Source organism: Anabas testudineus, chromosome 2, assembly GCF_900324465.2.
Source record: "Anabas testudineus chromosome 2, fAnaTes1.2, whole genome shotgun sequence".
In the NCBI taxonomy this organism is placed as follows: domain Eukaryota; kingdom Metazoa; phylum Chordata; class Actinopteri; order Anabantiformes; family Anabantidae; genus Anabas; species Anabas testudineus.
This window is the reverse complement of record NC_046611.1, coordinates 32424343-32444590: the sequence shown is the minus strand read 5'-3', so window position 1 is coordinate 32444590 and position 20248 is coordinate 32424343. Positions and strand designations below refer to the sequence as shown.

The 20248-nt window shown below is 39.1% G+C and overlaps 1 protein-coding gene across 2 annotated transcripts in view; it reads right to left on the bottom strand.

Moving 5' to 3' along the window:
* mpp7a (membrane protein, palmitoylated 7a (MAGUK p55 subfamily member 7)) overlaps positions 1 to 20014 on the bottom strand; it is a 117631-nt gene extending 97617 nt beyond the window's left edge. Inside the window, exon 1 of one of the 2 annotated variants that reach the window (XM_026364451.1) lies at positions 19064 to 20014. The gene's annotated coding sequence lies outside the window, so the exon portion shown is untranslated. Of the gene's footprint in view, positions 1 to 4246; positions 4319 to 19063 lie in introns of those variants that run through there. The other variant, XM_026364452.1, reaches the window with a different exon arrangement.
* Positions 20015 to 20248: the final 234 nt, after the last annotated feature.

The window sequence follows — 20248 nt, the reverse complement described above, 5'->3', positions numbered from 1 at the left end:
AAAAAAGCAACAGCAAGCAGGAAAAACCAGTTTGGTCATGTTAGTAGGGCCAGCAACTGCACTCAGGAAATATACAGCTCCTATAGAAAAAGAAGAGTAAACACAACTACGAGAGAGAAAACACAACAGTTAATGACGTGCAACAGTGGCATTTGAATGGCTAGAGGAGAGGAGAGGATAGGAGTTATGAGGTGTTTTGAAGTATATTTTTAAAACATCACATGCTATGTCTTTAAGCGAAGACAACTGAAAGAGGAGGATTGAAAAGGGGTTTGTTGAACTGTAATGTCAGTTGTTTGCATTTAGTTGCAATCAAGGAAAAAAACACATATTTCCAGATCTGAAGAAGGATCTATATTTCCTTTCATAGAGCTTCTGAAGGATAAAAAGAACACTGCAAAAATGGAAACAGGTGGAACTATTTACAAGGCCCAAAAGGATAATAACAGGAAAAAAAACATTTACAACTGTCAAATTGCTTTAACCATTGCCATTCAGATCACACAATATCAGATTATGGAGGGAGTAAAAACAAATTTTGCCATGTGGACAAACCATGGAGTACAATGAAGTGCTCTGTTGATGAAAATGTTTCCCCTTTGGTTTGGTTCTGCCACCATCTAGTGGCAGAGAGTAGACAACCTAAAAGCATAGCTTGGACACTCCCTGAAACATCTCTCACTAATAAAGTTCTGTATGTACAGTATGGCAGATGCTGTCTGTGTGTGCTTGTTCAATTTGTGAAACCTGAGGAAGAATGCCTTAGTGGTGTTGTTAATCATAGCAGCATTACATTTTACATCAAGCCCCTACTCAAAAAGCCTACTCTGGACTCAGGGGTTGTAGTGAATTATAGACCAATATCCAATCTGTCCTTTTTCTCTAAAATTCTTGAAAAGGTAGTTTAAGCAATTGTATGACCACCTGCGCAGCAATAACTTGTATGAAGATTTCCAGTCAGGATTTAGAGTACATCATAGTACAGAAACAGCACTGGTAAAGGTCACTAATGATCTTCTATTAGCATCAGACAATGGACTACTCTCTATACTCGTCATGTTAGATCTTAGTGCTGCATGAGACAACGTTTCTCCAGAACCATGGTGCTACATAAGACATTAAGAAGACAGAACATGGGGCTGAGGTCCTAGCCACATAAAGTGCATCCTGTGCAACCTAGTGCAAACAGTGCAATAACACAAAGAGAAAGTGCAGACAGACATCTGAAGACAGTGCAAAAACAGAACACAAAACACAAAACAGCAGCGACCAGTAGCTGAAATGTACAATTTACATCTGAGGTACTATAAAAACAATGGTGGAAATGATGTGCAAGAAAAGCAAGTTGGACATGTCAAATCCAGTGTGTGTGTGTGTGTGTGTGTGTATGTGTGTGCTCAGTTCAGTTTTTTTGTGTGTGTGTGTTGAGGAGCCTGATGGCTTGAGGGAAGAAGCTGTTCAACAGTCTGGTTGTGAGGGCCCGGATGCTCCGGAACCTCTTCCCTGATGGCAGAAGTGTGAAGATTGGGTGTGAGGGGTGGGTGGGGTCGTCCACAATGCAGGTAGCTTTGCGGATGCAGCGTGTTGTGTAAATGTCCGTGATGGAGGGGAGAGAGACTCCAATGATCTTCTCAGCTGTCCTCACTATCTGCTGTAGGGCCTTGCGATTCTTCACTTAATACATAAAAGAAATCTCTAGAACTGCCTTTTTTCACTTGAGAAATATTGTTAAAATTAGGAGCATCCTGTCCCAATGGACAGAGATGGAGAGACCATTGGCTCCCTGTAAAGTCCAGAATTATATTTAAAATTCTTCTCCTCACTTATAAATCCCTTAATAATCAGGCTCCATCTTATCTTAAAGACCTCATAGTTCCTTATCTTCCAAGCAGAACTCTACCTTCTCAGACTGCAGGTTTACTTGTGGTTCTCCTGTGGAACCAGCTCCCAGTTCTGGTTCTGGAGGCAGACACCCTCTCCACATTTAAGACTAGACTTAAAACTTTCCTTTTTTATAAAGTTTATAGTTAGAGATGGATCAGGTGACTCTGAACCATCTCTTAGTTATGCTGATATAGCTTAGTCTGCTGGGGGACCTCTACTGATACACTGAACTCCTCTCCTCTCTCCTTTCTCCTGTATCAATGCAAATACCACCATTGCATGTCATTAACTTTGTGTCTTCTCTCTCTTTTAGTTGTGTTTCCTCCTCTCTGTCTCCCTCTCTCTGTACTTTTCTGCAGGTATCCTCGGCCTGGAGCTGTACATCTCCAGAATCCAGTTCACCTGCCCAATGTTCTTGCTGCTTGTTGTTGTCTTATTGCCTGATGTTCTTTTCTCTCTTCTCTTTCCACTCACCCCAAACGGTCGAGGCAGATGGCCGCCCACTATGAGCCTGGTTCTGCTGGAGGTTTCTTCCTCTAAAGGGAGTTTTTCCTCTCCACTGTTGCCTAAAGCTTGCTCAAATGGGATTGTTGGGTTTTCTCTATATCGTTTTTGTATAATTATTCTCTGTAAGGTCTTAAACCTTAAACACTGTAAAGTGCCTTGAGATAACTTCTGTTGTGAATTGGTGCCATACAAATAAAACTGAATTGAATTGAATTGAATTTTCCCCATGCTTTCCTGGCTGATCAGCATATCTAAATGAGATGGAATGATGAGTGGAAAGATGGAAAGAGTGGAACTGTCTGTCATTTAGCTTCTTCTAAGAACCTCTTAACAAATGTGGACATTTATATTCGTTTTTCTGTTTTCCTTCTTTGAAGAGTGAACTATACAGTAAAAAGATGACAGCAAATGGCAACAAGATCATAATAAAAAAAAACATACTGGTAACATGTCATGCACATACAACACACACTGGATGAAATAGTTCTGCATTAATGCTTCCTCCATCTGAACAGGATATGCTACACCAGGACACAGCATCGGTGAGCTTTGCCATTCAGAGGCACTGAAATCTCACCAGGATGCTGTTGGAGTGTTAGGTTTTTCTTTTTTGGACTGTCTCATATGTGACAGAAAGGAGATCTATTTGCTATTTGCAGTTTCTACAGGGCCACCATGAATAATACTGACCATCATCAAATGACAGAAGCCCATCTAAAGCTAACGCAGTCATACTTGCTCTGGGGAGAGCTCACAAGACCAGTTCAGAGTAAACTATCAACATCTATCTATAAACTATAACTACCAAACTATCCACTAACACCAATATATGCTGATTTACTCCAATCTGAGGTTATCTACAATTTACAAAATATGACTTTATATCTACAGGAGCATTACGTACCTCTCTTTATCAAATTTATAGTAATGATCTCTTGAAGCACATTTGCAACGAACAACGAGAGTTAGAGTGTCTAGCAATGGTGAAATAAATACTGCAGGTTTTGCTCCTGGGCCAAATAATTAGTCAGATAACATCAGTTAGCTTCCCTCCAAAGTTACCTCACAAATTATTACTGTACACAAGTCAACACACACACATGTACTCTCTCTCTTCCGTCTGCATAAACACTGAAATAAAGAACTCAATGTTATAGCATTATTTGATATTACTCTTAGTAGTAATAGCAGTAGTAGTAAATGTGTTTTTTCTTTAAATCAATTAGCTCATTTAATACACAGTTTACATTTATATTTAATCCAGTATTATATATTTATTATCAAAGCACAGCATTTTTGCAAAATTTCTCGAATTAGCAACTGCTGTGGAAGAGCAGTTACAATGACGAGCATCGGGAATTATATGCATACAACTAAAATATTTATAGAAACTGATGAAGGGATCAAATGTGGAATGCCAATGAACATGAGAATGTTCTATGTAAGAAATGACCAGATAAATGGGAATGTGAGCTCTCGTTCAAACTAGATAAGCTAGACATTAAGTCTTTGCAACCACGCTATTTCCTGATGTCACACCTCCAGGTCTGCAGTATAGCGTTCTCTTAAACACACTTAACAAAGTTATTCCTGCATTATTGTCTTAACATGTTAAACAAAGTTAACCAGATGAGTTGATATTAAGAATAAAACATCTGATGGTTAAATGTGAGGGTGACTTTGTCCCTATAACAACCAGCAACAAGCAGAGTGAAACCTGTGCACCAAAAATAAACGACTTTGCATGTTCCAGCACAGATCAGAATGAATATAGAACACCTAAAATATAGTTTTAACAAATTCAGGTCAATCATGAAAACAGTCAGAGATAAAAGCTCAGCAGCTCTGGTCTTACCAGAATATTTTATTTTGGGGTAGCAGGCACTCCCATACAACTATTACAGTGCATGAAAACTAAATCCTCCAATGCAGGAAGACAAGCACCCGCCTGGGGAATTGGCACACCTGAACAGACCTGAAACTCTAGTTTCTATCGCTTCCTGAAAACATTCTCACACACCCTTTTTTCAAATTACTTTACACTTAAAGTACCCACACAATGCAGCTTAGTATATTACCAGTATGACTTTTTTCATGACTTTACAAGCAGCTCACAGAGCCTTTTAGTATCCATCCTTGATCAAACCAGACTAGAATAACCTAATCAAATATGCTGTAATACAGTGACAATACATGACCACTAGGTGGTGTAACCAGCTCACTAAAAACCTTCAGTCGGACAGTGTGCAGAGAAACTATTCTGAAAAGTAATACAAAATGTAAGACTGCATTGTCTGTGTGTTTGTGTGTGAGCTTCTTTATAATTGACTGCATAACTTTATGTGTTGGTCTCTTTCCTCTCTGGCCTCATCGTGACCTCAGATGTAACAGAACAGAATCTCATCCACTGTCACTGTCACAGTGGAAATACCTGTATAACCAAGGAGGAACCGCAAAGGCCAAAAGTGCCACATACACACTTTGACTTGTCCCCAAAGGGAAACACTGCACTCGTTTGACAAGAGTACGACAGATAACATAGTAATGACAATAGTGACAGCAAGCAGCCTGTTTTGTTTGTCACGCTGACGTAGTTCTGTCGCCACACAAGCACCGATAATGACTATATGACAAAAATCGTATCACGTAGTACTTATTATTTTTGCAGCATTTGTCATTAACATCTCAACTGTTCCTATTACATGTATTTTGTCACTAGTGTCAGAAGTAGCAACTTTGATTTCTAATACAGTACTTCTACACTGTGGCAATAATATTTTTAATTATGTGTACAATCACAGACGACTATTCCTTCCACCGCTCCTCATACTAGCAGAAATAGTGAAATAAAAAATATAATATCATACAAATATAAACAAATATATTTCTTTGCAGTTTACTTTTTTTATTTTTACATTCATGTTATAATGTGGTTTTGATATTTTTTTGGATCAGTAACGCAGACTAAATTTTAAGTATGTATGTAGTACTTCAACTTAGTAAATGAACTGAAGTGGTGCTTCTACGTGTAGTGCAGTACTTACCATAACTGTACTGAGTTTACACTGAATATTCAGTTTATATACTTTTATCTCCTCTTCACATAAATATAGAATAATTATATATTATGCTATAACTACAATTCACAATATCCTAACTATAATTATGAGTCACAGCCCTACATTGCACTCTCAACCTCTTCCACCTCTTTGCCCCCTCCCCATGTTTCCCCTTTGGTTCCCATGCAGATACAGCAGCTCTTTGTCTCTGTCTGACCCATTAACAGGGAAGGACGTCACAGTCACTATCAGTCACCCTTCACACATTCCACTGTCTGTCTCTCACCCACACACCCATTCATAGTGTGCAGGTTCCCATAAATTGTTAATGACCACTTCAATTAGTGTTAAAACTGAAATGGGAGGATTATCCTATAAATTCACGCAGAAAGATGGATGGATGGAGGTTGGTGGAAGTGACAAAGCAGGAGTAAAACACACACTCAAAATACATATACAATAGTGAGTGCTTCACTGCTTTGTTTAATCCTGCAGAACCCAAGATGCTTGAATTAAATTGTATTTATTTATGAGGAGGGAGAGACCAAAGCATTAATCCTCAAAACAATACATGCAGACTTCTGTTAAAGATAGTACCCCTTTTAAAGAGTCAGTCTGCCTGACTTTTCACTAAAAGGGTGAAAAGTAGCCACTGAGCTGTTTGGTATTGTAGTGTGAACCACAATGAACATGGACCACAGAAAGCTATGGAGAAAGTTATCTCAGGAGATTTGAAAGAAAATTATAGACAAGCATCTTAAAGGTGAAGGCTATAAGACCATCTCCAAGCAGATTGATTCTCCTGTGAATACAGTTGCACATATTATTCAGAAATTGAGGTTTCACAAGATTGTAGCCAACCTCCCTGGATGTGGCCGCAAGAGGAGAATTGATGAGAAATTGAAGAGACATTTAACCCATGTTAACCAAAGAGCCCAACATATTACAAAGAGACTAGAGGTCTTGACTCCAAAGCCAAAATACATCAGTGTCAGCTTGCACCATCAGTCACTGTTTGAGCAGAGTTGGAGTTGGCAAGTTGGCAAGTCACATCAACTCTATGTTCACAGATGCTGCAGAGCTGCAGCTGTTGCTTGCTGCTCAGCTTGCCACCCACCCTGAACCCTTCTAAAGTCAAAAGAGATGCACTAATTTCTACACTGCACTCACCAACCTATGGAGGAAGCATTAGGATTCTATCTTTATTTAGATTATAGCTCAGTATTCCGGTTGATTGCTCAACTAACCCTAGCTTTAACTAACTTGGGCCTCCTTTAGCGATAAGGGGATTTGTAATAAATATAGGTTATTTGCAGCATTGGAGGCGAGGCTGACAGAATTGGAAAGTTGGCTCTGCACTATGGAAAACAAGCCACCTAGGCAGGTCCCAGTAGCCGGAGTGGAGCCACCTAGCCTTTAGATAGGCCTTTAGATAGCTGTCCTCCGGCAGTTCCCCAAGCAGCCAGGAAGTGAGGCCAGCTGGGTGACGGTTTTTAGGAAGCATAATCCTAGACAGTCATCCAATGTTCACCACAACCAGGTTCACGTTTCTAACCAATTCCTCACTCAGTGACACACCCACTGAGAAACCTACCCTGGTCATTGGCAGCTCTATAGTGAGAAACGTGACGTTAGAGACTCCAGCGGCCATAGTCAAGTGTATTCCTGGGGCCAGAATGGGCGACGCCAAGTCCTATTTAAAACTCCTGTGTAAGGATAAACGTAAATAGATACGTAGATAGATAGACAGATGCAACAGTCAAACTGAGACAAAAATTCAGGTCTACATGCTTCTCTTACACATGCACAGGATGAGTTAACAGAGCTGCAGCTGGAAGTAAAAGTGAGCCTATTAACAAATGAATTATTTATAGAGCTGGCAGCACAACAACAAGAGAAGAGAAAGAATAACATAGGGATAGAAAACAATAACAAAGAAGGACAAAGATCAATTAAAGTTTGGAAATGAAAAGAAAAGACAAGGAAAGAGAGCTAATAAAAAAAAAGAAGAAATATGGATGCTCCTATTAGTACATGAGTAACACTGTGCTGTTGGACGCAAAAAGAACTCTAGTTCAGTTTTCACTCATCACTAGTAAACTACTAAAAATGTATCTGTCATGCTATCAACAAACATTTGTGTTTGAATTCGAGGCTCAAGGCCGAAACTGGTTATGTCAGGCCAACTTCCTCAAACAGTCCTGAAAACCCTGATGTATCATCAACTTATGTTAGCTGCTGCAGATACTTGTGCCTAGCTATACAATGAACTGGTAAAAATAACTAATTTAGAAACAGTGTTGACACTGTCAAAGACCATATCTCCAACAAGATGCCACCAACCCTGAACCTTATGGAGGAAGCATTAGGATGCTATTCTTGGATTATAGCTCAGTATTCAATAGCATAACTCTCTCCAGACATCAGACTCACAGAGTTAGGCCTCAATCACAGTCTGTGCAACTGAATTGTGGATAGGCTGCATCCTCTGTGCCTAACTGGGAGGCACCCATAGACTGAAACAGGCTGTATCCTGAGACCTCTCGCTGTAGAACCACAGCTACACAACTATCTACAAGTAGTGATCATTCATCAGCGACACCATGTTAATTGGACTGATTACTGACAAAGCTGAGAGAGTCTTCAGCAACCTGACATGTCAGGGGTGTCAGAATAACCTCTCACTCAATATTAAAAAGAACTAAGGAGGTGATTGCAAACTACACAAAGAGACCATACCACATCATAATAAGGTCTGTTGTTGAGAGGGTTAGTAAATTTAAGTTCTTTGGGGACCACATATTCTATTGAGGAACCATTGAGAAGAACCACTAGCTGCATTAAAGCATGCTACGACAACAGCTCTTCCTCTTCTCATTCCACATCGGACTTTGCTTTATAGATACTACACACACACACACACACACACACACACACACACACACACATATATCCACACCTACACAGGCACAACACACCCTGTTTAACTATTCTTACTGTTACACTGCAATATAATTTATTTATTTAATAATTTATTTATGTTCCAGATAAAGCTGCCCTGCTGTTTTGGAGATGAAAAAAAATATTTTTTACTTGTAAACGATTGTAAACTAATACGTAACAATAAAAGATCTAAATTTGAGTCTGAAATGTAAAATCTCAGATAATGATGTGTCTGCACAAAAGATGTTTCAGATTTTCATTGGTTAATTAATTGATTTAAAAAGTTCCTACTCTTTATGTAAGGGAAAACATGAGAACGCAACACAAAGAGAACTATGTGATTGATCGAGGAACCCAACTTTCCAAGTGAAACTGGTTACACTACATTGTACTGTGTAAGGGGCTTGCGAGATAAAGTCTGGGTAATCTCTGAGCTGAATGACTTGGACATTTGCATTCTCATATGCAGCTTACCAGTCTAGTCAGAAGTTGGAGTGAATTAAATGGTCTCACTGTCTAATAAATAAGACACACAAGAAGAGACAGATAAAAGTTCACTCCTTCATTATGATGAATAATAATCACGAAACACTCAAAGCTAATGAGGGGAGTTGGCATTACACATTTAACATTGTCTCATGTTGTTCAAATATTTTAAATAATTTAGAATGTTACAAAATGACAAACATACATTAACGTACAGTAAATGTGACCATATGTAGAAGACTGATGTAAAAGTGCATCAGAAACAGATTTTCCCCTCTAGTGCAAAATAGAAAATAATAAGTGGGCAGGCATTAATGAAAAACAGGCATTAGGCTCTGGCTAATGTCTGGAAAGTCAGGTCTTGACATGCTTTTTTTACACCACACAACAGGTGATAGTCCCCTGAGCTACTGGGGAGCAGTCGCCTATGAACCCCAGGGTGAGTGGTTCGATTCCCGGTTCCTCCTGGCTACTTGCTGAGGTGTCCTTGGACAAGACACCGAAACCCCGTAGTGTAGCGCTGACATACCGTCTAGCAGCTGTCCACCCACAATTTCCCCAAGGGGATCAATAAAGTATTCATTATTATTATAGTCCATGAATAGAAGAAGGACGTAGACATTGTAGAAATTGCCATTATCCAAAGTGACTTACAAGTGAGGTGCAAGGAAAGCAAAATATCTAAGCCAAGGAGAAGAACCTTAGAGAATCATAAGAGATAGATTTATGTGCAAAGAAAGATTTAAGTGCAGAGAAAGGTTTGAGTTCTGTTTTCAACAGGTTTTTAAAGATTGAGAGTGAGGCAGCTGAGAGTGCAGAGGTGGTTAGTGGCTTGGTAAATTTTATCTTTTTGCCTCTTTTTAAAGAAGTTTTATTACGTGTAAGGGAAGACATTTTTGACTGCCCAATCACTGAAAATGTTTTCCACCACTGGGTCTACATAACTTTAAAAACATAGAACTGACTGTTTTAATATTTTATATTTCCTAATTTTCTTGGACTGCAGATCTCAAATTGCACTAAACTGTGAATGTCTTCCAAGCAGATGTCCCACATGGTTTTGTTGCATTTTGTTGCACTTATATCCTATAATGAAGCAGTCTATGTCACATTGGTCCACTGGCACACAATACTGCTCTGTTCACTTGATGCCAAATAGTCCAGTCATCACCCTCCATCCCAACCCCCCCAACAGCCCTATATATCTCAGTCCTTTTTTCTGTATCTGGCTTTCCCTGTCTGTGGCAGAAGCTGCTGATAGTCAGTAGATTAGACTCCAGCCACTGAAGGAATGACTTAAAACAAACAAAGAAAGAGTTGCTTTGTTTCTATGAACCTGGAAGAAACAGAAAAAGCCATCTTAGCATTACAAGAGTAATGACCAAATTTTAGAAAGGCTTCCTAAAGGACTATAATCATGGACCGATCAGTATTTGAATTATATTATTTGCGATTAGTTTACAAAGAGTCTGTTTTAGTTATGTTTAGTTATCTGAGTTGCACTAATACAGAAAAGGAGCTACAGAAGACTATTGCTAGTTTACTTTATCTCCTGTCTAGCAATACATCCTCGCAAAGCAGAAGATTGCATTCAAGTTCAATCAAGTTGGCACATCCTATTTTCCAACAGCTACTTGCTTTAAACACTGAAAGTCCAAAAACTGGTGTTGTATAAGTGACATAAAATTAACATTTTGAAATCTCCTTAAAAGTATTTTTAGATGCTAAATTCAACCCTTTGATGGACACAATCACACCAGTATGATGGTTCTAGTAGCTCCTGCAACATATGCCTGCATGTATGTTTATATTCGTTAGTGGTCTCTATTGGGACAATTTTAAACTTGCATGCAAAAAAGGGGAAAGCACAACGAATTGTTCAAGTTGTTATAGGAAAAAAATCACATAAGACTCTATACATAGATTGTTACATTTCTATTCTTGTTTCAAACTATCTATTAACATATAGCAGGTTGCAATCCTGAGTTTAATTTAGATTATGATTTAAAAAATGTTAAAGTTTCAAGTTTGTCTTCTTAAGTTACGTTCACCATGTTTCAGCATCGTTTGTCCCCCTTTTCTGTCACCAAGGTATTCCAGAATGCAATATCCTACGTAGCCTATATTCAAGATATCAAGCAACCCTACATTAAATACATTCAAAAAACTATTTTATGTAACAGTGTCAGATTATTTCAACAGAAAGATGTTTAATTGTGGCTAATTGTGTGTGTTATTGTTTAGTACTGTGATGCTGTTAAAATTAGATTAAATATAGTTGCTATGGATTTTTGATTATTCATATCAATTATCGTATATTTATGACCTAGCGAACCTACAAACCAAACTCTAACTCCACCCTGTCGAGTCCACCTATTCAAACTCTATTCAAATTAAACTGACTGTACAAACTTCATGATGGAGCAATCGTCATCATTGTAGACAAAGTCAACTACTCCGATACACACTGCAGCATGGACACCACATGCCTTTGGTTATCAAGGTTTGACAATCCAAAGCAAACTATAAACATAACTCTTTAATTTCAGAGCTATAGTCCAAACTTCCAGTCAAAGGAATTTCAATAAATTTGTTTAACAATTAGTGTTTGGCTCACAGCTAGTCAGCTTGATATGGCACCATGTGACGGACAGTCCAATATGATTAGTTAAGTAAATCTTTAAAAGAAGGGGCAAATTAAAAATAAAATCGGTGGTGTCATTAGGCTCAAATTATTGAGCTAAAGACAGCTTTAGATATTTGACCTCCAAAATAAGATAAATAACACTTTATTCATACCCGAAGGGAAAATTCATATGTCATAGAGTCAGAGTCAGCAGCAGAGTTAAACTGACATTAAAAGTTAAACAACAAAACTAATCTAGAATAAGTTTAAAATGTAGTACAAAAATACAGAGTAGATAAATAGCATGATAATAATATAAAATTAGAGAGGTGAGACACAGCAGATAAAGTTTGTGGGAAGCAACGGCAGTAAATTGAGAGGTGCCTTTAAGTTAAGAAATCAAGCAGTCAGTCTAAGTTTCTCCAGGTTACTTGAGTTTGCTGGAAGCAATGGAAACCGAGAAGTCAGATGGCAGCAGGACCTTGTCAGCACTGTCTTCCTTAAGTCATGTCCAGTCTGGTCTGCGATCAGTGCAGTTGACTCATCTCAGCAGCTTTTCTCAGCACTTCTCTCCTGCTCCACACCTTCAACTCCTCAGCTCCTGGTGGATTTCAGGTCTTCTGCCTGGGGATCAGACCTGTGTTCTACAGGGTGGATACGTGTCCACATCCGCTGGCTAGTGTAGTGTACCTCCTTTGGCAAGACCTCCTTATGCTTACCGTGCCTACCCTTGTAAGTCGCTTTGGATAAAAGCATCTGACAAATGACTGTAAATGTACATCAGACTGCTGTTTGCTGTTACTTCTGGTTTTATGCCGTTTTCTGTCTTTTCGCAGGTAATGTTTTATTGATCGCTAGCAAAATGGTGAACAGACGAAATCTACACATAAAAAATGTTATGTTAGTGTAAGATAAACTGGCTTATACGTTACGGTAAGCAGACTGAAAAGATGTAGATGCAGACAAGATTTTATAGGATCAACATGCAGACATTCTTTTTGTTAATCACTGAAACATGAACAAATATCTAATCTTAGAGAAGGGAATGGTGGAAGGGTGTCCAGAGCAGAGGGCAGGGCTTTTCTCACCCCTGAAGATGAAAATTCCCTGTTAGAGTAGGCTACTGTTTTTGTTCTGCCAGTCATGGGTTTCCACTGATGAAGTCCCACTTCATGGCCCATGCTCTGGCCATTTATAACTTCCACCACCCAGAAGCTCTGAAGACAGTGCTTGGCCAGACGTTGTGGATCAAGTTCAGGGAGCGGCAACACCATCGCTTAATGTCCCAGACCCTAGACATCATTGACCGTGGGAGGGTATCCTAGACATCAATTATGCTCACTACACCAGCATGGTCAGAGTGCTGATGGCTCAGGAGATGATCAGCATTATCATGGAGGATGTGGAAGGATAGAGGCCCAAGCTCTGGCCAGAAGAGACCAGGAGCAATAGCGGGCTGAAGACATCAGCTCAGCACCCACTTCCTGTACCTCTGCTGCTGGGGTTGCTCTCACCCCAGCAGCAGAAGAAGAGTACCTCTCGGGGGAAGCTCCACCTGCCACCTTCAGCACTTCCATTGCCAGTCCGTCAGCCCACAGGGCCCCCTCTTTTGCCTCTCACAGACCTAAGCTGCATGCCTCCAGCAGCACCATCCCCCATGAGCTCGCCTGCTGAAGGACAACAATATCATCCGCCACCTCCAAAGAAGATGGTAAAGCATATTTTGTTTACATATTGGTACATCTGAAAATTGAAATCTATTAAGAATGGCAATGAATAGAAGTTATTTAGAAATGTATTTATATGTATAACATATTTTTAGCATCAGCCATGAGCAGTGGTCTCTGGGGATCCCAAACAACTCCCCTCCACCAATGTAAATGCTTGATATAGGTTGAATGGAAAAAAAAATGTTTTTAAATGCTGGGAGCAATAACTCAGATGAAGCATAAACAAAATGTTTCTTAGCCTTTTCTCTTATTGTATTGTCTTAAATATATATATTAATATACCTCTTTAACTCCTCCTCCTCAACCACTGGACCTACTGCATCAACCAGCAGGAAACATAAAGAAGTCTTTGCATTTCCTAACTTAAATTTCTTTTTAGGTCAAACCAGACAGAAAAGTGTGAGATCTGCAGCAAATGGTTTCACACCATTTGTGTTAGTTGGGAGGAGGAGCTTGATGAAGCATATTGGTATATTTAATTAAATTTTTATTTATTTATTTGTAAATATTTTTGCTTGTTAATTTTAAATCTAAGAAATAATTCTTATATGAATCATATGTGCCTGTGTGCTTGTCATTTGTTTTGATGTAAAAAAATTGGGATCCAGTCTTTTTTCCAGTCACACTGCAAAAATCACCCTGCTACTTGTGATTGCTTTTGACCCTTTCTAGTGAGGGTGATTATATAATTGTAAATTTTGTGTTCTGTTAAAAAGTGATTAAAATAAGAATTAAGCATGGAATTAAGCACAGAAATATGTACCTGAATGTGTTAAAAATGTTGTTGTAAACTTGGTCGAGTCAGAAACAATGATAACGCTGTAAATGTAGCAGCACAATGCGGATGCATCGAACAAATAGAGGTTTTGGACAAGAGTCAGCTTTAAACATAGTATTTAAAGTAAAAAAGAGATAGAATGTGAACTAATGTGATCTAAAAAGCAGTCTGATTTTGACACAGTTACGTTAATAGCAGCCATACACAAACAATGATGTATTCATGGTAATGCATGCCTCTATGTCTTCTCATAAACACAGGAGATCAGAAAGATCCCAATAAGTTCACTTCTGTCCATCAGCTCAGAAAAACACACAACTTGAGTTGGACAAAAATACATGACTGCATAATATAACTGACAAAAATATTAGTAAGTACGGGGACTGATTCAATTAGTGTAGTAGATGTTTTATATATGCACTGCTCAAAAAAACTAAAAGAACACTTTGAAAATACATAAGGGGGGAAATTCATCTTGGATATTTATACTGATAAGGACTAAGTTATATGTTTGGAACAAAAGACGGCCATATAATTTGATGGAAATAAAAATTAGCAACCTACCTTCAGAGGACTGAACTTAACAACATCCCAAAAAATTATGCAGGTTAGTCCATTTTCCTAAAATTTAATTGCAGCAACTCAAGACTACAAGAGACATCGGGCCTTCAGAAAATTCTCATGAAGTCTGTTTCTAAATGTTTGGCCAGAAATATTCACACCAGTGACCCAGTGGAGGTCATTTAGTAGAGCTCTTGCATTGCTCATTTTGTTACTCCTTGCACAAAGGAGCAGGTACCCGTCTTGCTAATGGATTAAGGGCCTTCTACAGCCCTGTCCAAATCTCCTAGTTTAACTGTCTGTCTCCTAGAATCTCCTCCATGCTCTTGAGACTGTCCTGGGAGACACTGTAAACATTAAGACAATGGCACATATCAATGTGCCACCCTAAAGGAGTTGGACTGCCTGTGCAACCTCTGTAGAGTCCAGGTATCACCTTAAGCTACCGGTAGTGACACTGACCCTGCAAATCCAGTGAAAAAAAAAGTCAGAAAAGATGAGGAGCGAAAAAATGTCAGTGGCCACCACTTGTAAAATCATTCCTGTTTTGGGAGTGGTCTCATTGTTGCTCCTCTAGTGCACCTGTTGCTTATTTTATTAACACCAAAGCAGCTGAAACTGGTTAACATCCCCTCTGCTACTTAACTAATTAGATCAATATTTCAGAAGTTTAATTGACTTGACAATATATTCAAAATGTTCCCTAGCACTAAGGTTTTTATGGTTCACAATAAAGAAATGGGGATCACCTGAGTGCAGTGAAAGTGTCTTGAATGACTTCAGTATAAAGACACTTGTGTCTGAAAGATCCAGTCACTGGTTAATCAGTATTCCTGTCTGCCATTACACCATGAGGACAAAAGAACACTCCCAGCAACTCAGAGAACAGGTCATTGAAAAGCATAAATCAGGGGACGGATAAGAACAAATCTCCAAATCCATCATCAAGAAATGGAAGGTTTATGTCTAAATCTGCCTAGAACAGGACGTTCACACAAACTGAGTGACCGTGCAAGAAAGAGAATAGTGAGAGAGGCCCCTAACACACTGATTACTAGTCTGAGGGAGTTACAAGCTTCAACACCTGAGATTGGAGAGACTGCTTTCTGGGAGAGTGGCAGGGATAAAGCCACTGTTGAAGAAAACTCATCTTAAATCACAACTTGAGTTTGCCAATAGGCATGTGAAAGACTCCATGGTCAAGTGGAAGAGTGTTCTTTGGTCTGATGAGACCAAAATTATGCTTTTTTGCCATCAGACAAGACGCTATGGTTGGCACACACCAAACACTGCACATTACCACACACACCATTCCCACAGTGAAATACGATGGTGGCAGCATCATGCTGTGGGGATGCTTCTTCGCAGAAGATCCTGGAGGACAATCTTATTCAGTCAGCAAGACACCTAAAGCTTAATGTTTGTTTTTTTCAGCAAGACAATGACCTGAAGCATACAGCGAAAGCTACACAGAAATAGTTTACCAACAACAAGGTGAATGTTCTGGAGTGACCAAGTCAAAGCCCAGAGCTCAATCCAATAGAGAATTTGTGTTGTCCAGATGTGCAAGCCTAATTGAGACCTATCCACATAGACTCCATGCTGTGATTGCAGCCAAATGCGCATCTACTAAATACCGACCTGAAGGGAGTGAATATTAATGCAAACACTGATTTTACCTTAGATATTTTTATTTAATTGAAATTACTTTGTAGAAAAGTCAAGTTATTTTTCTGATTTTTTTTTTTGTCAAAGCCACCAACTTTTATTGACCATGATTTATAATGATTTATAATGTCAGTAAAAGGATAAAATATTCAAGGGGGTCAATATTTTTTAAAGGCACTCACTCTACATTCACTAAGTGAATGTAGAGTGATTCACAGATGGTCTCTTACACTGATGGCAGGTTTGTCTTTGTAGTTCTAACATGTTTGCTTTTATTTTTTTTATAAAATTCCAACACACAATTATAACTATAAACAATGTCACTTTTAAGACCACAAAAACATTACGTGAGCACTCTGTCTTACTCTTCAGGCTGTAATGGGATTGAGCAACTGCAAATAACATTCTTGTTTTCATATTTCAAAGTCGGTTCACCCTAATATGTCAATGACGCAGCAATCAAAGACCTGAGCTGAGAAACCCCTCACATGCTTCATACAGAAATACTGAACACACTAAAAGTTTATCGTACCTACTGCTTTAGTGTTTTACTTCAGTACAGCACCAGAATTACTGTAGTTTTTTGCAGATATCATGACAAGCAAATTCCTCATGATGAAAAAAAAGAATAGCCATTATCCTTTTGTCCACAGTCAAAAGGAAATCATAAACACAACAATAAATAACAACACTCACTTGCCTATTTTTGTATGGGAATAAATTACTCCATTCATTTCCTCTTTCATTTAGGGTAAATGAAATGGCAGTGTACGAATAAATGGTGATCATAACATGTCATCCACACCACTGTGGTGTCTCTTGGCAACCCTCACTTGAACCCCTCCAGTTTATAACAAAATAGCTGGAGAGAAGAGAAGTTATGCACCCATCATGCCTACTGCCTACCACACAAGCATGTGGGGGCAGTGCTATGATCTGAGGTTGCTGCAGTTGGTCAGGTCTAGGTTCAGCAACATTATGTGTTCAAAGAATAAGGTCAGCTGACTACATGAATATACTGAATGACCAGGTTATTCCATCAATGGATTTTTTTCTTCCCTGATGGCACAGCCATATTCCAAGATGACAATACCAGGATTCATCGGGATCAAGTTGTGAGAGTGGTTCAGGGAGCATGACACATCATTTTTACACATGGATTGGCCACCACAGAGTCCAGACCTTAACTCAATTGAGAATCTTTGCGCAATAGTCCAACTCTCCCATCATTAAAACAAGATCTTGGTGAAAAATGAATGCAATGGACAGGAATAAATGCTGTGTCATTGCAGAAGCTTATCAAAACTATGCCACAGCGTATGTGTGCTGTAATCAAAGCTAAATGCGGCCCAACAAAATATAAATATAAATATATTAGAGTGTGTGATATTTTTGGGGGGTGTGGGCATAATCACAAAATCCATCACAATTTCAATTTCTCAATTTTCTAACCCTATAATAATTAGACAATAATCATGGCAGTTACCTTACAAATACACCCCAATTTCTACCAAACATGTACAGTACAAACTTTCTAACATTGTGGTAATTATATTACAATAGGTAAAATCATCCTCTGCATCCTCCAGATGTGTTTTTGAATTGGGGGCAGTAATGAGCAACTTGCTGTTTGTTAAACCAGAAAGAGAGGAAGAACTGATAAACTAAAGCAAGGTGAGGCTGGAAGTCTACTTACAAAAGAGATAATACCTAGTAGTAGTAGTACCTAGAAATAACAGTGTGGACAATATTAGTGTGTAATTAGTACTGTGTTACAACATTGGTACTATGTATATACTAATAAAATGCTGTGTATAATCGCATTGGACTTTAGTTTTTTTTTTATAAATTTAGTAATCATTGGGCAATAGAAATCTACATTAGTATTTACAAGTCGCTTTTTTCCAAAGAGACTTACAACGGAAGGCAGGGGAAGCGCACGGAGGTCTTGCCTAAGGACCCATACTGAAGCTAGGCCACGGCTGGGATTCGAACCCCCCATCTCAAGAAGGTGGTGAGCTCACCACTACACTAAGCAGTGTGAGCAGGAACAGCAAGAGAAAGAATTTCTCAAAGAATGAAAAACACGTGATTTGAGTTGGAGAAGTAATGGGAGCTGGCCAAAGGCTGTCACCCAAATGACGAGCTCCGTCTTCCCACACCTGAGCTCGCAGGGCGAAGGGAGGGACTCTTCCCTTCAGTCAGCTGCGGCTGATCACACGCTATACTTCCTGGAAAGCTGGAGGCTCTACACAGGGTGTGGGTTTGGGAAGTTGTCACGAGAAATATTGCCTGTTATGTGTATGTTATCATTGCTGCAAGTGTTTCATTTAGTCTTTAGCGTTAGGTGGGCGGTCACTAGACGTTTGTGTGAACGTGAAGTCTCCCTGCACCCACCTTTCGAAGGGAATGTGCTTTAATACAAAACATCAACAACAACAGGTGTTTTTTTTTGTTGTTGTTGCAGCAACATTAACTAACTTGAGTTAAGTTAATTCGACATTTAAGGGTGTCAGAGAGAAAAATCAATCGTTTTTTTTCTTTAAGGAAAACTGTTTTAACATGTTCACAAACGTGAACAAGGGCTCCCACACAGAGTTCCTTTATTATGTCTGGATTGTGGTTTTAGGCACCACACACCAAGTCTAATCTAATAATATTAGCAGCCGTTCGTATGCAACATCGATATTATGCATTCACCATTAAACAACTCTATTTCTCAGATTCCAGTTGGGGCTCCGTCTTAGTTTCCACTGATTCGAAGCTGTAAATTGAGCTTTTTATTAGCTAACATTTGATACAACATGGTAGCCTTACTCACTTTGCATCGGAGGTCGAAGTTCAGTGGTTTATTGTTGGCCGCGGTGCAGCCCACTCCTGTGGCTTCTTCGAAATCCAAACTTTTCCGTTGTTTTATTCTCCACTTTAGAACCCGTGATTATTTGATGCTGAAGAGATCACCCTCGTCTGTGTGTGCCGACACACTCTGTACGACTTTTCCAAACAGGCTCGTTCGAGATGAACTGCGCCTCGAACGGGAACAGGCGGCGGCAGCAGGGGGCGGAGACAAGACGCTGCGGAGACGGACAGCTCCGGAGTTCTGTTTGTACCCTGCTCCCATCCTGTGAGGTCTGACACACGATCTATTACATGTCTTTCATGCCATAATGTCAGTGGCCGATTAAACTATAAATGTAAAACAGTCAGTCAAATGACTTAATGGCCTGTTTAGATGATCAGGGATAAAGCATCTGTGCAGATGTTATTTTAGTCATCTGAAACAGTGGCCTCATTAAAACCTGATGCTAAAATATTTAACCATGATCTCTACATAATCTTTCTCAAATGTATATCTCGGTTTGTATTGATTGATTTATGTTGTACATTTATAGTTTCATTATAAACTCCTAATGACTGAGTCATTACAGTTGTAACTCATTTATAAGTGCAATAGAATAGACTTTTATAGATTCTCTATCCGACCTCACAGGATGTGTGTGAGTATAAAACAGCAGCTTGAATTTCAAACTGTCCCGTTTTTATTGTAGCGTCTTGTCTTCACCCCGTGCTCCCGTCCGAGGCGCAGCTCGTCTCGAACTAGTCACATGAAGGTTAAACCATAAACACACCGGAGAACAAAATAGATTTTATTCATTCTGTAAAAAGCTTGAGTGCTGCTAGAAAAGTTAGAAACGGTCTTTTTTGATTGTAGCGTCTTGTCTGACTCCGTCTTCCAGGGGAGGAGCGGTTCCTCTCCAGCCAGCCTACAGTTTCCCGGATGTTGCCATCGGAAGGGGGAGTTTGAAAATTGAGTTGCAGACGATGTTGCCAGATCTGAAACAATATCCACTTTTGTCTGTTGTATTTTAAAGTTTTTACATATATTCGATGTCTTCGAATAGATATATAAAAATTATGATTTTTACCTTTGAGCCTGACAGTGGATGATTTTGTTGTGTTACAGAATCTGTGTTTATTTAGCAAATGTAAATATTTTAGATAGCAT